The sequence below is a fragment of the Cupressus sempervirens genome, chromosome 4, assembly GCF_028749045.1.
Source record: "Cupressus sempervirens isolate cs-2001-9-10 chromosome 4, ASM2874904v1, whole genome shotgun sequence".
Taxonomy (NCBI): Eukaryota; Viridiplantae; Streptophyta; class Pinopsida; order Cupressales; family Cupressaceae; genus Cupressus; species Cupressus sempervirens.
In genome coordinates, this window is record NC_143121.1 from 206,661,723 (window position 1) to 206,677,652 (window position 15,930).

The following is a 15,930-nucleotide window of genomic DNA, read 5'->3' on the forward strand; positions in this document are numbered from 1 at the left end:
ATAATTTCTTATGGTCTAACACTAAAGAGTAGTCTAGGATGAGTTTGGTAAGCTGGGAAAAAATTTCTCATCCTAACGCTCTTGGAGGTTTAAATATAAGAAGGATATGGCATATGAATAAGGCCCTCCTAACCAAAATTGGCTAGAGCTTGATGAATTAGTTAGGAAGCTTGTGCAACATTGTAAGGTCCAAGTACCTTGGAGGAGAATCTTTTTATTATGCCCTATGGACCCATGCTCTCCCCCTGGGATCTAAAATTTGGAACAATGTGTTACACACCCAGAAAATTCTTAAGATGGGTTGTCGTTGGATTGTAGGGAATGATGACACCATTGATTTTTGCGAAGATCAATCACTCCAAGATAACCCACTCATGTATACTAAGTTCCTACCCATGCATGACACTTGCACAAGAGTGAATGGGTCTTTGGCTCGAAACTATATTACCCCAAATTGTCAATGGATTAGAATTTTGCACTAGGAGCCTGCTAGGATGAGCCTAGCCTTGGAACTACAAAACCTCCTACATAGTTATAGGATCCTTCTCATTCCAGTGGAGGACTCCTTGGTTTAGAAGCCTACCCCCTTGAGTGATTTTACAATGAATTCATCTTATCTTTGTTGCCTCAGGGGTGGGGTGGCCCGGGGAGATTGGAGAAAGGTCTAGCACCTGTAGATCTTGCCAAAGATTTATAAAAAATTGGTGGATGACTTTACATGGTTCTATCCTCACTATGGATAATCTCCAAAGGAGAGGTTTTCAGCTAGCTAACTATTGTGTTTTATGTTTCCAAGATGCAAAATCTATCCCCTCCTTGAGACATGGATTGAACTTAATTTTGATGCCTCGACCATGATGGGGAGTACTTGGAGTACTTATGTTGGAGGTGTATTACACAAGTGTATGGGAAAAATGGTAGTTGCCTATTCTAGAAACTATGGAGGAGACCCAAACAATGAAGCGAATGCCTTGGTACTCATGTGGGGAATGAGAAACATGAGAAAACATGGAATTAATAGGTTAAAAATTGAGGGGGATTCGTTGTTAATTATTAAAGCTATTAAAAGAGAAGGTCAGAGTGGTTGGGAAATCAAGGCAATAATTGATGAAATTTGTAAGTTGATGGAGGCATATCAAGAAATCCATGTGGACCACATTTACTATGAAGGCAATGGTGTAGCAAACGAATTGGCTAAATTTGGCCATATTTTCACATGGCTAATTGAATGGGAGGACATCAGTCAAATTCCATCATCAACTCAGGTGATGATGGAATGTGAATGTAATTCTCACAATGCCACATGAATCATCACACCAATTGGCATGTCTTCAAGTATCTGTATGGGCAAGAAGGAAAGTGGGCTTCTTTTGATAGATTTTTCATTTGGGAAGATTGTATATGGATATGCTTTTATGATCCTCTTTCTATGAGCTATAATTATTTCCACAAAAGGACAAAGGTGGTGGATTTTCCTAGATACAAAATATTAATGAAAAAGATAATAAAGACACTTTGTTCATACCCCACTCCAACTAAAGCTAGCATCAGGTGATTATAAAAGGAAAGGTACATTTAACATGTGTCATGGAAAGCGATTTTTCAAAGTTTGGGAAACCTTTCAACCTTATGATGGTATTTTTACTGACTTTAAAGTTTCTCTTGGGTACATTTTATTTAACTTATGGAGGTTTCTTTACCTACAACAAGGTGATGTCAGAAAATTTAGAGGAGTTGGTGGAAAATTCAAAGGAGTTTGTGGTCTAGCTAGGTGGTGGTATGGGCACCAGTGATTGTATTGAACCTATGGGAGTGGAGGCTTGCATCTGCAAGATTGAAGTAGTGATTGTTTATTTGTGGGATGGTGGCTTATTACTTTTTATAGAAGGGATGATAAAACATGAGGAGAACATCTCGATCTAGTACTTCATCTTGTGGAATGATAGAAAAGTTAGCATCAATGGTATGAGCTTTGAAATCACTAAAGAAGTTATAGCTAAGGCTAGTGGGATTCCAATTGGAGGAAAGAACTCGTGGAATCAAGAATGCATGAATGATGAAACCAGTCTATAGAAGTTCTTTAAGTTTAATGAGAAACCAGCTTGAATGCATGGTGGGTTTTCAAGGGAACATCTTCCTAATCCCTAGGAAATGATTTGCTATGCTATTATGAGAAACTGTACCCTTGAGGATCAGTTTTAGGTACTTTATTTCTATCATTTCCTCATTCTCAACCATTTTAAAAATTTGTATCAAATTTCCTTTCCATTCCTTTTGTTGAATTTAATGGAAGACAATATATTCAAGGCTAGGAAAAAGGAGGAGGGAAAATCCTTTTATCTCATCTACTAGGGTTTTGTAAATAACTTGTATATTCACCACCTTGCCCTAAACCCACCTCTCCTAGTCAACTCGCTGGCTACTGTTACTCTCCAAGTTTCTCTAGAGCTTGGTCCTAGCCCTAGCCATAAAAAATTCAAGAAAACCCCCACCCCTAAGGTTAAATTTTCCCTCATTTATTCTGATACAGATATAAGGAAGCTCAAATAGAGTGATTAAAGAACCAACAAACATCTCCAATTAGAGAAATTTAAGTCCTTCCCCACAAAAATATTTTAGATTGGAGTCTACTAAAAGTGAAATTAAAGCCACTAAGAGGAAAAAACCTCACCAGGACATTGGCAAGAAGCTTTTCTCCACCCCACCCAGTCCCTTCCACATTTTTGATATCATAAGCTAACCCTTCCCCAGCTAGAAGTGAGGGGGAGGACATCACCTGCTCCATGAAAGGTACTCATAAAGAGTGGGAAAAAAGGTTAAGCATAGGCCATGGAAAGGCTCAACTAGATAAGCTAGAGCAGTTGATGAAGGAGCTGGCAGATAATCACATTGGCATCTGCCAAAAAATTGAAACTATGGCAGATTTCTCCACTAATGTTATACATTCCACAGCCACTACACTATATTTTCTATAGGTAAATAAGGTTGTGAAAGACTTGAGGAAGGAGAGAGAGACTAGTCACTCCTTATATGGCTTCTTGGCAGAGGTTTGGCTAAAGACACTCATGGAAAAACTTGTCAAAGAGAAGGGTTAGAGGTGAACATGGATGAGCCTAAGGAAAAGAAGGATGAGGAAACTAAAAAGAAGAAGGGTAGTTATCCCTACTATTATTTTTCTTTTTTCTGTTATGATATCAATTACTCTAAACTTGATGCCCTATAGGGCTTTATTTTATATGTATAAGTTTAACTATTAGACTAATAATAGTAATATGTTTCCTTACTGCTAGAATACTTTTCCTTTTTATCTACTTATTAGCAGTAGGACTAGTGTTATTAGTTCTATGTTGGATCATATTTTATTTTTATGTATAAAATTGGAATCAGTTAGATGATCATGAGGTAACCTTTAGCTGATCCCTCAACCTTTTCTACTCTGGGGTCAACTCTTTATCCTTTTGGCTACTATCCAATACTTCAAAAACATAAGTTTATATTATAAGATTAATTATTAATATCAATTTCAATTTCTAAAATATTAATATGACATCTATTTAAGTCTAATATTAATATTTACTTTTTCTTTAATTCATAATGGAACTAGAGATAAAATTATAAATTTAATTGAATTATTTATCATTTCTCTCATAAAGTCAAAGAGTTATTAAATAGATGATTACAATGTGAACTCCACCACAACTTCTCCTTAAACATAATAAAATTATAAATATTTATTTATTAACTTCCCTCTTGCATTAATAAATTTAAAATCATTTTATGCAACTTAAAGAATCACTAATACCAACATTCACTTTAACTAAATGAATAATATTTATTCAACTTTTGAAATTAATACATTATTATTTTTTTCAAAAATACTTTTTTAATTTCTAAAATTAATAATTAATCAAAAAAGTTAATAAATAAATCTAAAAACTAAATTATATTTTTATAAAATAGAAATAAACATGCAATCACTATTTCACATTCCTTTGATCTTTCAAATCATGTAACTGTAATATGTACTTAGTTTTCTATTTTTAATATATTTATCTTCACATGCATGCATAAGTTTAGATACAAAATGATTTCCTCTCAATTAATCTTTTTCTTTTTCTGATAAATTTTGCAACCAAATTATTTTAGGTATAAGAAGAATATTTATCTATATTTAGAGAATTTATGATAATCACATAGTTCTAAAGATAAATTTAATGTTGAAACCTTATATTTTCAATATATTTTCAGCTTCTAATTTTCTATAATTAATTTTTTCTTATATTAGGAAAGGGTTTTAAAAGAATATAGTTATAGTAATTTTCTCTAGTTTTTTCGCAGTCAAGTTTTCTTCATTAATAAGTTTTCCTTTTCAAAACCTACAACATAATTCTTTATCCAAAAATAATATAGTAAATTAATAAGCATTATGCAAGCACCCTGGAAGACATGAAGTAGATAGATCTTTCAATGAAATTCTATGATGGGTTTTCAAACCCTACATCAAAACTACAACTAAAATCTAAGACAATTGTGAATGCATGCAAATCCAAACCCTCTAAAACTTTCAACAATTCTTTTGATCCAACTCCTAATTTTTCTCTCCAAAACCTATGTGTATATAAATGAGTTTGAATCTCTTAATAAAGAGTTTAACTCTAACTAGGGTTTCCAATTTTTAAACATGTAAAGGTCTCTCCTTAAAATAAGTTATTATAATTTAATTCTTTCAAGGACACTAGAGAACTTTTTAATTAACATATTCTTTTATATTTTCTTTCCCTCCACTTAATTAATAGTGTAAGCACTACTCAAAATGTAGTTCATTGTTTAAATTAATAATGATTAAAGCTTATTATTTAAATGTAACTCTAATTTAATTATTATTAATTAATTAATTAATTATAATAAAATAGTAATTAATCAGGCAAGAACCTACAATGCAACAGTAACTTGTGAGCCTCTTATGTGGGAGGTCTTGGGTTCAAATTCACTTAACACAAAAATAATTAATTACAACAAACAAAAATAATTAATCTAGGATTCAGCCATTTACCAATAAAAAAAAATAATAATAATAATATTTAATCTTTAATCTTTTAATATTCTAATTCTCATTTTATCCAACTTCTTAAATTATACTTTTAAATTGAAGTACATATTTAATTTATTTCTAATTAACTAAATATCATCATATTCTAACTTCTTCTTAACCAATTTTTAAAATTATACTTCCAAATTAAGTCTTTTAAATTAAAGCATATATTTAATTAGTTTTTAATTAATTAAATATTGAAATATTTTAATATTATCTTTTTAATCAAATAATATTTAATAATTCTCAATATTATATGATTAACCCAAATATTATAATTAAATCATTTCCCTAATAAATCACATAGCCAAATCCACATAAAAGAAACATTACCAAAATTGACTAAAACTTAAAAGCAAACATGGACAAAGATAAACTCATGGGTTTAAAAAGGGTGGAAAGTAAAATGTATGTCCTCCTTCTTAGGAAAAGTAATTAGGCTATGGCTAGGATTGGACCTAAACATTATCTCCCCATTCTTACCATTGAGTTATTGCAATAGGTCATGCTCATCCTAGCAATTCAGGGAAGTCAATGCTTGGTACCTACAATCTACATAAAAGATGAGCATGTACATATACATATATGTCTAAGATAAATAAGAAATGATAGGGAGTGGTACATCATGTAGATCTCAATTAGCAGGTAACTACAACTCCCTCCCTTAACCGCATCAAACGTGTCAGACAAAAAAGTAAAAAGAACATAGACACCATACACATGCAAGTATGGGGTAAATACTATAATAAATCTTGAGTACAAATCATCACATATTCAAATATGGAAACTCATCATTGTGAATATAAAATACTCATCTTTTAATATCATCATGAAAGCAACCACATTTACTAACTAAGAACAATTAAAGCATCACTAATGCGCTAGTGATCATAATCATCAATCAAGATGTGAAATATAATCAACTAAGTAATTATTTATTGATATACATGTAATCCTATTCATGAAATAATGTCATAATTATAAATCCAATATCCTTGAAACCAACACATGCATGAAATAAGCATAAAAGAGTTTGGTAAATATAACAAAAAAGAAAACTATTGGTGGGCATTACATGTTGTGCATTAATATAATGTATCTCAATCTTCTAATCTCATAGATGTTGTTACTGTCAAATCCAAGTTAGGAGATTGGCTACAAGTTATGGATTTTTAATATTACCCTTTTGCCTATTTTGATTTTGTAAAAAATAGGTCATTGGTCTAAATCTTGCCTTTCTAAGGCTAATCCCAAAGCAAAGAAACCTATGAAAAATGTGTGGAGACCTAAGACTAGGTTGAGGCAAGGAATAATGGGTAAGATGCTAATATAATTATTTGTATCCCTTGGGATGTGTAGGGGTATAACATGGAGTAGGTTTTGGCTCCTTATCTAGCTTTACCTCAACCTTTGATTATTGATCATCGAGTATTGATGGACAAGCCTTGTGATGGGTAGGTTAAAGAGTTGATAACTGATGGATTTTTCTCTCATATTATTCCTCTTCCTTAGTAGGTGCTTCAACTATTCTAGTGGATGGGTGATCTCTTAGTGATGATGATATCTCAACCCCTAAGATGGTTTTTTATGATTCTTGAATTGATAAGTTTAGTTGTATACACAATGATGAGGCACAATAAATATAAATGTAGGTACCACTTTATTTTAAAATTAACAAACTCAAAACTTTGACAAGAAATTGACAATAGTCACAAAATTTAAAGATGCAACAAGAAGAAGAGTTGTGTTGCTCTAAATCTAGTTTCTAATGTACTATTTTTTTAAATGGTTCAAATTAATTTCCGCAAAAGTTGGAAGCATTGAAAATAGTTTTGTTTTCTTTGTGGAAAAGCATGACATAGTATATGTTATGCTCCCCTAAAATGTTAAATTTTTCTTGAATTTTCTAAATCACTTCAGTGCGAATTTATTTAACACCACATAGTTTATCATGAGTTTTTCTGATAATTTATTTATGTATATATGACTTTTTATGAAGTTTATAAGTGGAAACATCTTTAAAAAATGAAATTTATGTGTGCTACCCCTAGAAATATTTATAATCTAAATTAAAAAAAAAAAAATTGTATAGAGTACTTGAAAGCCTAGCATAGTCACAATTAAAAATAAAATATATTATTATAAAGATAATAGAGTGATCTAGATCTAATTATTTGAATGTCATGAATTCGTCAATAATGTGTAATTAGCTATTACCAAGATAACTTTGGGAACATTTCAACCTTAATTTTTTTAATGTTCGACTAAATGGAATTTTAAGGAGGATGTCATTTTCTCACATGTGTGTGTGTGTGTGTGTGTGTGTTAAATTCTTTAATTACAACTCTATTTCTAATAATAGTCTAATGAATGAAGTATCATCCTTTGTAAAAGATGATATCATAGTATTTGGTTTGAACCCCTCTCCTACAACAATACGCATTGATCTTGTGTAGTAACCACTTTCTTTACACACAATCTTACAAACTTTGTATTTATGTTAACAAAAGTATCAATGAAGATAAAATCGTTACTAATCAATTTAGTATAAATATTAATGAATTCTAAAATATTTCTTGAATACTAGCTATGTTTATATCCAAACCAATATAACATGATTTTTGTTATACTTATTCCAAGTATCAATTTCATTTCTACTCTCCTATCGATTTAATTGGGGCTAAATTGGTTGGATTGTTAGATTGTCATTAATTATTAATGGTGTTAATGTTATAATTGATATGAGTAATCTACAATATCTTTTTCTAGATTCATGATTAAAGTTCTTAAGTTACCAAGTCATGATTATAGATGACCATTTGACCAAAATAAGTTGTAGAGATGTTAAAGAGTTAAAAATAATTAAATCATAAATGCAAACTAAATTGAAAACTTGATACCGATATTCCAAATTCATACACATACCTTACTTACCTATCATCCTTAGAAAGTAAATATTTGATATTGATGGATATTGAAGTTCAATTCACTAAGTTAAAATAAAGGGGAATGCTAGGAACTAGCATAACAATAACTCCATGATCTCCATGACTCACATGTTCATAACATCACTCTATTTATATATGATAATATATACACTATGGGTGCAATACTATAGCTAGAGGTAACAACAAGATAAAACCAAAAGGAAACAAAAAAAAGGCCACATCTAGGGCTGAAGCAAGTACCATGTGTCGATACAACTACTAGGCTGAATATAGACTATACCAAAACTTGCTAAAGAAATAAATAAAGAGAAAGCAAGAAAAAATATAACACATCAATTATCAGAACTTAATTTCGAGCTTCCTACTCCTACTTCCAATAAACCATCAGGATGTCTTAGCTTTGTTGACATCATCTACTCGCGAGTCTAGTAGGAACACATAGGCTGAAAGTTCTCTACTAGACTTGATGAAATTGGGTAGAATAAAATCCAACCTATCTAGATCCTCAAAATTGATATCCAGCTCAACATAGGCTTCAATTAGTCATAGAAAATTAACAACCCACTCCTCATTGGGATCCTCTCTAATTCCTCGCCATCTTAGCAAGAAATTAATACAAGCCTCCATTTTAGGCTAAGTATTAAAGAACTAGATATTATCCCTAATATACATTGGTGGCCTCCTAGCTACATTAATAGGTAGTATTTCTCCTAGATCATATGCCATATAAACCTCTAAAATTGGGATACAAAACTTCTCATCCATGCTGAGTAGAACATTTTCTAGACCCACAAGCTAGATTTGATCAAAGACATTATAACATAACCTAATTATTTCTACATTCACCCTAGCCATGTATCCTATAAATGAGATGATGATAGAGCTATTTGTACACCAAGTGTAATCATAATTGAATGCTTTTCCCCAATAACCCATGAAATAGAAAACCTAGACACATCATCTATCAAATTTAGGATCCAATTCCACCTCTCTTATTTCACTGACCCTCTAAACACCATAGTCCTCATTTCCAAAGCATGAAAGAAGGAAATAATAAACTCCATACTGACTGAGTAATAGAATGTGATAACCGCAATGAGTTTAACAATGTCAAGCCTTAAATAGGAGACAATTTCGCTCAAGGCACTAAAAAATTATTAATACAAGACTTGCTTAAAAACAATCATGATTTGACACCATATGGAAATGAAAACTCCTTATAGCCATGCTTCTTAATGATTATTTATTATATTATTCATATGAGAGTAATTATAATAATGGTTCCTTTTAATGAAATTTATGACGACACACAGTCCTACATAAAATCTAAGCCTTACTACTCCGATCAATTATTCATTATACTAAGTCTATTTGATCTCTGATATATTTTAAGATGCTATAAGCATAAAGTATTCACCCTCCACTCCTTTATTAGCTAACTTGTGTACCTCTACATTTCCTTCATGATAAATGTGTTGGATTTTTATATCTTCAAATTGATCTATTAAACAAAGAATATTTTCATGCTTCGCATTCATCACCCAATTTAATATCTGATGCTTTCTAATTGCATTCCAAATAATTTGTTAATCTCTTTCATTGATTAATTTAGTGATCTTATTTCTAAAACTTAATTTTAAATCTTCTGTTAGTGCTTCTAGTTTTGCTATATTATTTGGTACATTTCCCAAATATTTTACTTGTTTTACTATCCAATCTTTAGTTTTTGATTTCACTATACATCCTCCTCCATCTTTTCCCAGATTCCCTCTAGAAGCTCTATCAAAGTTTAATTTCTTCCATCCTTTTGGGGGTGCTACCCATTTTCACTCTTTCTTGGCTATACAGTCCTTTTTAGGATACAATAAGGGAGGATTAATCACGTGTTGCCAATTTTTCCTTATCATCCCATCCCACTCCAAAAATATCCCTTCAATTTTTAATGTTTCCCGAGGTGACAATTCATAACTTCAATGATAGTTGCCTCAGCTTTATTAAAAAATGACAACATGCTAATTTAGTATTCTAAAATTTACATTGTTTTCTCTCCTTCCATATCTCCCACACAAGGATTGCTCATGATATATTCTAATGCTTACCATAGATACTTGGTTTATTCTTAATTTTCCATCCCTAGAGGTGATCATATTGGTCCAAGGGGAGTGGAGAAGTACAATTAATCTTATTCCTAATCCAATACCAACATTCTTGTTCAAAAGGGAAATTAAAGAAAATGTGTTCCATAGTTTTAAAGTTAGCCTTACAAAGGCTACATCTAGAAGGAATACCTACCTTAGGAGGACAAGCCACATCCCAACATAAATTCAAGGGGATATCCATGTTTTCCCATCTTTGTGAATGGATGATGATGTTATATCCTACCTTTACTTTATATCACCCATCTTTGGATGCACCCCATATGAGTTTATCTTTTCTATTATTATGACTCACCATTAGTTCATTGAAGATATTTTCAAGGATAGTTTTGTCTATTGATGGTATATTTACATTTCCCATTGATTTCCATTTCCATGATTCTTCCTTATCAATCCTTACCCAAGTTTTAAAGTTTGAAACCTTCAGACCCCATAAGTTGGTTAAATCATTAATTATGTTTCCAAATATACCTAAATTGATGAGACAAGATTAACCATCCTAGGAATCCTCCCAAAAGAGGTCCTTCCATAAAACATTTATCATCATGCATGCATCCATAAGATTGTGTTATCACTTAAATTTTTTAGGTTACTATCAAATTAATTTGCAGAAACATAAACATGAAATATAACAAATTCAATAATTTACTTGACACAATGATATATGTGGAAACCCAATTTGAGAAAAACCACCAGTACCATGCTACTCTTTTTCACTCTTTTGAAGTCATGCCCTATAAAAGGCAAACTCTAGTAAAGATTACAATACACACTATAAAATGTGACCCTGCTAAAGGATTTTCAATCACACTATTTGGAGTGAGCCTTGTTAGAGGACTTTAGACCACTCAATTGGAATGTCTTCCAGTTAAAAGATTTACAAATGACTTTTAGGTCAACCTTAATCCAAAGGATAATTTACCCTAAAATGATACAATTGTTAGAGAGTAATAGTAAGGCTTAATCTAACAACAACTTTCAAGTCCATTTGTAGATTATATATCTCTTTTTAGTCCTCTATTATGCTTGGCTTTACACACCTCAGCTCTAGTAACTTGTTTGGCCTTCAAACATCTATACCCTTAAGCCTTCTTGCTTAAATTTCCATTGTAGACTCTTCATATAGGTCACCGAATGAAGAATACCCTAGTATCCTTGTCTTCCTTGGGTTCTCGCATATGAAAATCTTTACTTATGACCAACCATCTCTATAAATAGAGAATTAAAATATTGTGTCATTCATTCTCCATCATTCAATTTAGGGTTAGGATAGATTAGGTAGGATTCAATGAATTTATCCCATATTTCATTTCATTCCCTTCTAGAAACTTCTCCTTCAACCCTCTTTGAATTTGACTCAAAACCATTTATGTAATGTCCACCCATAGTTTATTTTTCCATTATATTTACCAAACTCTTTTATGCCTATTTTATGGATGTGTTAGTTTCAAGGATATTATTTCATAACTTTGACTAGAGATATATCAACAATGATTACTTAGTTGACTATATTTCATGTGTTGTTTAATGATTATGGTACTTACCCCATACTTGCATGTGTATGGTGCATGTGTCTATTTTATCTTTTTATTTACTATGTTTGATGTGGTTAAGGGAGGGATTTGCAGTCACCTACTAGTCATGATCCACATGATGTACCACTACCCACCATTGCTTCTTTACTTTAGATATATTTATATGCATGTACATGCTCATCTTTTATGTAGAATGTAGGTATCAGGCATCGACTTCCTTGAATTGCTAGGATGAGCATGCCCTATCACAATAACTCAATGGTAAGAATGGGGAGATAATATTCAGGTCCAATCTAACCTAAGCCTAATTACTTGTCATGAGGAGGATACGTATTTGACTTTCCACCATTTTAAAAACTCATGAGTTTATCTTTGTCTGTGTTGTTTTCAACTTTGAGTTTTGGTCCATTTTGGTAATGTTGCTTTTATGTGAATTTCACTATGTGATTTATTTGGTAAATGGTTTAATTATAATATTTGTTTTAATCATAAAATTACATATTATTTGATTTAAAAGAAAATATTAAGGCATGAGAATATTTAATTAACTAAAAAGCTAATTAAATTTTTTCTTTAATTTAAAAGTCTTAATTCAAAATTCGTAATTTATAAGTCTAAATTTAGAAAATTGGTTAAAGAGAAATTTAAAAATGATGATATTTAATTAATTATTAGTTAATTAAAAATGTACTTTAGTTTAAAAGATTTAATTTAAAACTCTAATTTAAGAAGTTATACTAAAAGAGAAGTAAGATATTAAAATATTAAAGATTTAGTATTGTTTTATTATAATTATTTATTTAATAATAATTAAATTGGAGTTGCATTTAAACAATGAGCTTTGATTATTATTAATTTAAATAATAAACTATGCTTTAATTAGTGTTTGCACTAATTAATAAACTAGATAAAAATAAATATAAAAGAATATTTCAATTTAAAAGGTTCTTTAAGTGTGCATGAAAGGATTAAATAGTAAAAGTTTATTTTAAGGAGAGGCCTTTGCATGTTCAAAAATTGGAAAACCTAGGTAGAGTTAAACTCTTTATTAAGAGATTTGAGCTCATTTCTACACATAGATTTTGGGGAGAAAATTTCAGAATTGGACCAAAAGAATTGTTGAAAGTTTCAGAGGGTTTTGATTTACATGCATTCACAAACTATCTCAGATTTTAGCTGTTGTTTTGAGGTAGGGTTTGTAAACCCATTGTAGAGTTTTATTGAAAGATTTGTCTACTTTGTGTCTTCCTGTGTGCTTGCATAATGTTTATTAATTTATCGTATTGATTCTTGGATAGAAAAATTTTGTGGTAGATTTTGAAAAGGAAAACTTGGCTAAGGAAAATAATTGAGAAATTGTAGAAAATAATTGTGACCGTATTCTTATAAACCCCTTTCTAATATAATGAAAATTCAATTATTGAAATTTGTAAGAAAATAATAAATTGAATAGTTAGGGTTTCAATTTTAAAATTGTTATTAGAACTATGTGATTACCATGAATTTTCTAAATATAGATGAATACTCTTCTTACATCTAAAATAACTTAATTGCAATATTTATTTGGAAAGAAAAAGATTAATTGAGCAGAAAGCATGTTGTAACTAAATGTATAAATGCGTGTGAAAACAAATATACTAAAAATAGAAACTAACAATAATATGACTACATGCATGTGAAAATAAATATACTAAAAATAGAAACTAAGTATAGTATGGTTACGTGCATGTCAAAATAAAAATGCTAAAAACATATAGTATGGTTGCATGCGAAAAAAAATATGCTAAAAATAGAAAACTAAGTATAGAATGGTTGCATAAATTGAGAGATCAAAGACATGTAAAAATACTAATTGCATAAAAGTATAATTTAATTTTTAGATTTATCTCTTTAAAAAATAAATAAATTAATAAAAAATAAATATTTATAGCAAAAGTTGTGGTAGAGTTCACTTTGTAATCTTTCACTTAATAACTATTTGACTTTATGAGAGAAATTATAAATAATTCAATAAAATTTATAATTTTATCATTAGTTGCATTATGAATTAAAGGAAAGTAAATAAATTTATAATTTAATCATTATTTGCACTATGAATTAAAGGAAAGTAAATATTAGTATTGGACTTAGATAGAAGTCAAATTAATATTTTAGAAATCAAATTGATATTAATATTAATCTAATAATATATGTTTATGTTATTCATTAAATCATTTTTTATTTAAGATAATTTAAGTTAATAACATGATAATATTGCATGATATTTTTTATGCACAACAAAGATTAGATATTTAAATACTTATTGTTTTAAATAGGTATATTGGCATAACAATTTATATTAACATATACATTCTTACTTTATTTCCAAACACATCCCTATTACCGAAACTAAACAAGAGAAATTGATGGAATTAAATCGTGTAGCTAAAAACTATGTGTTTTCTAATATTCTATTTATAGTCTTGTGATGTTTATTTTCATGATGATTTTTATTTGTGGGTTATTTAGTTGGCCAAGTTAGGATGTACACTACAGGTATTTTTGAGATTTCTTTTATGATTATTTGACTGGATGTCATGATGAATTTTATGATTTGAATTAAGATTTATATTTTATGAGCATTATACTATTGAGAATTTATGAGAGCTTTGGTTTTGAGAACCAATGTTATTTTTTGGGTTGCCTATTAAAGAACCAAATTCGATCAATATTACTTTTGTGGTATGGGACACTATTGTGGTTTGTGATTTTTGAGAAGTTAGTTTAGGTGCATGTCTATGGCAGTGGCTTGCAATGGAGGTTGACGCCCAAAGTGGCTGCTAGGGTAACTCATTGTAAGTTGGGTAACAAGTGATAATATATTAATTAAAATATCTTCCCTAGCCATTTTCTTTGAGATACATTAAAAAGATAAGTTAGAGATTTTTCCTCATTCATGCCTTGAGTGCTTGTATAGACTAAGGATGAGATGGAGATGATATCTTGAGAGGTATGACTAGTTTCGTCATCTTTATGAGAGTGTATTTTGGTTCCACATAGAGTCACTAGAGGGTCAGGGTCTTGAGAGACTTTCAGAGTAACCTTAGAGTTGCCTCATGTGATGACACTCCATAGTATGTAGTCTAAGTCTCCTTCATGGATTTTTAATATTTTCCTTTAGTGGTGTAATTTTTGTATATTACTTTTGATGGTGTATATATTGTGAGTTGTTACTCATTGATTGGATGGCATTTATTGTTGACAACTGACTTTCATTAATGAATGATTAGTTATCCATTAGTAGTATTTTTATTGCTGGAGTTAGTGATTAGTAGTTTACTTTTATTGATGATAGTTGTTATTTGTTGGTCATTATGCTTGTGACACTTGACATTGATTTCGAGGTGGTTGTATAGTTTTGGTCTTGACATTGATTTTGAGGTGACATGTGTAGTCGATGTTATTCATTAGATGTGCTTTCATATTATTAGTTGTACTTATGCATTTACTTATATGACTATGTATGTGTTTATTTATTTTATGATTATGGACATTGTAATTGAGACTTAAACGTATTAATAAAAATTTCTTAAATCTGACTCAAGATGAAGGAACCCTTGAGGAATTGAAACTATATTTGTAATTACTTATGAATATTTGATGTGTATGTATACATTGCTTCCATATTATTGTTATTTTGATGTTGTTTAAACTTAAAAAAAATAGTTCAATAAACTTTGTAACATATTAGGTTTATTTCTTTTGGGTTCTTGAGTGGGGTGTTATAGCTTACCATGGATTTTGTACCACTAGCTCATCAGTCTTATCATCCACATGGTTTACACAATCTAAGAAAATAAACTAGATAGCACAGATCCACAAAATTCACAATCTTTCTAATATTTTTGACACTTGGAATTAACTAGCTTATGATGCTCGACACATACTACATTGCTTGACATCCACTATAAAATCACTTGGCCTAAACTAAAGTTTACTGGTACTCAACATCAACTAAACCTTATTGGGTGTCAACTTTTTTACTCAGCTTACACTAAAATAGACTTTTACTCTACTCCAACTAATTTTTTTCTTGGCTTGCACTAACTTTTCTCAGTACCTACTATCCACTTGGTCAATCTTGGAAAACAAACTTTGTTAAACTTATTCTTTTAAACTTACTTAGTATAACCAACCTTTGCAATGATAAGTAGATTATC

General features: G+C 30.3%; 1 pseudogene; it reads left to right on the forward strand.

Moving 5' to 3' along the window:
- The first annotated feature begins 914 nt into the window (after positions 1–914).
- Positions 915–15,930, forward strand: part of LOC149560709 (putative beta-1,3-galactosyltransferase 2) — a 63,375-nt pseudogene continuing 48,359 nt past the window's right edge.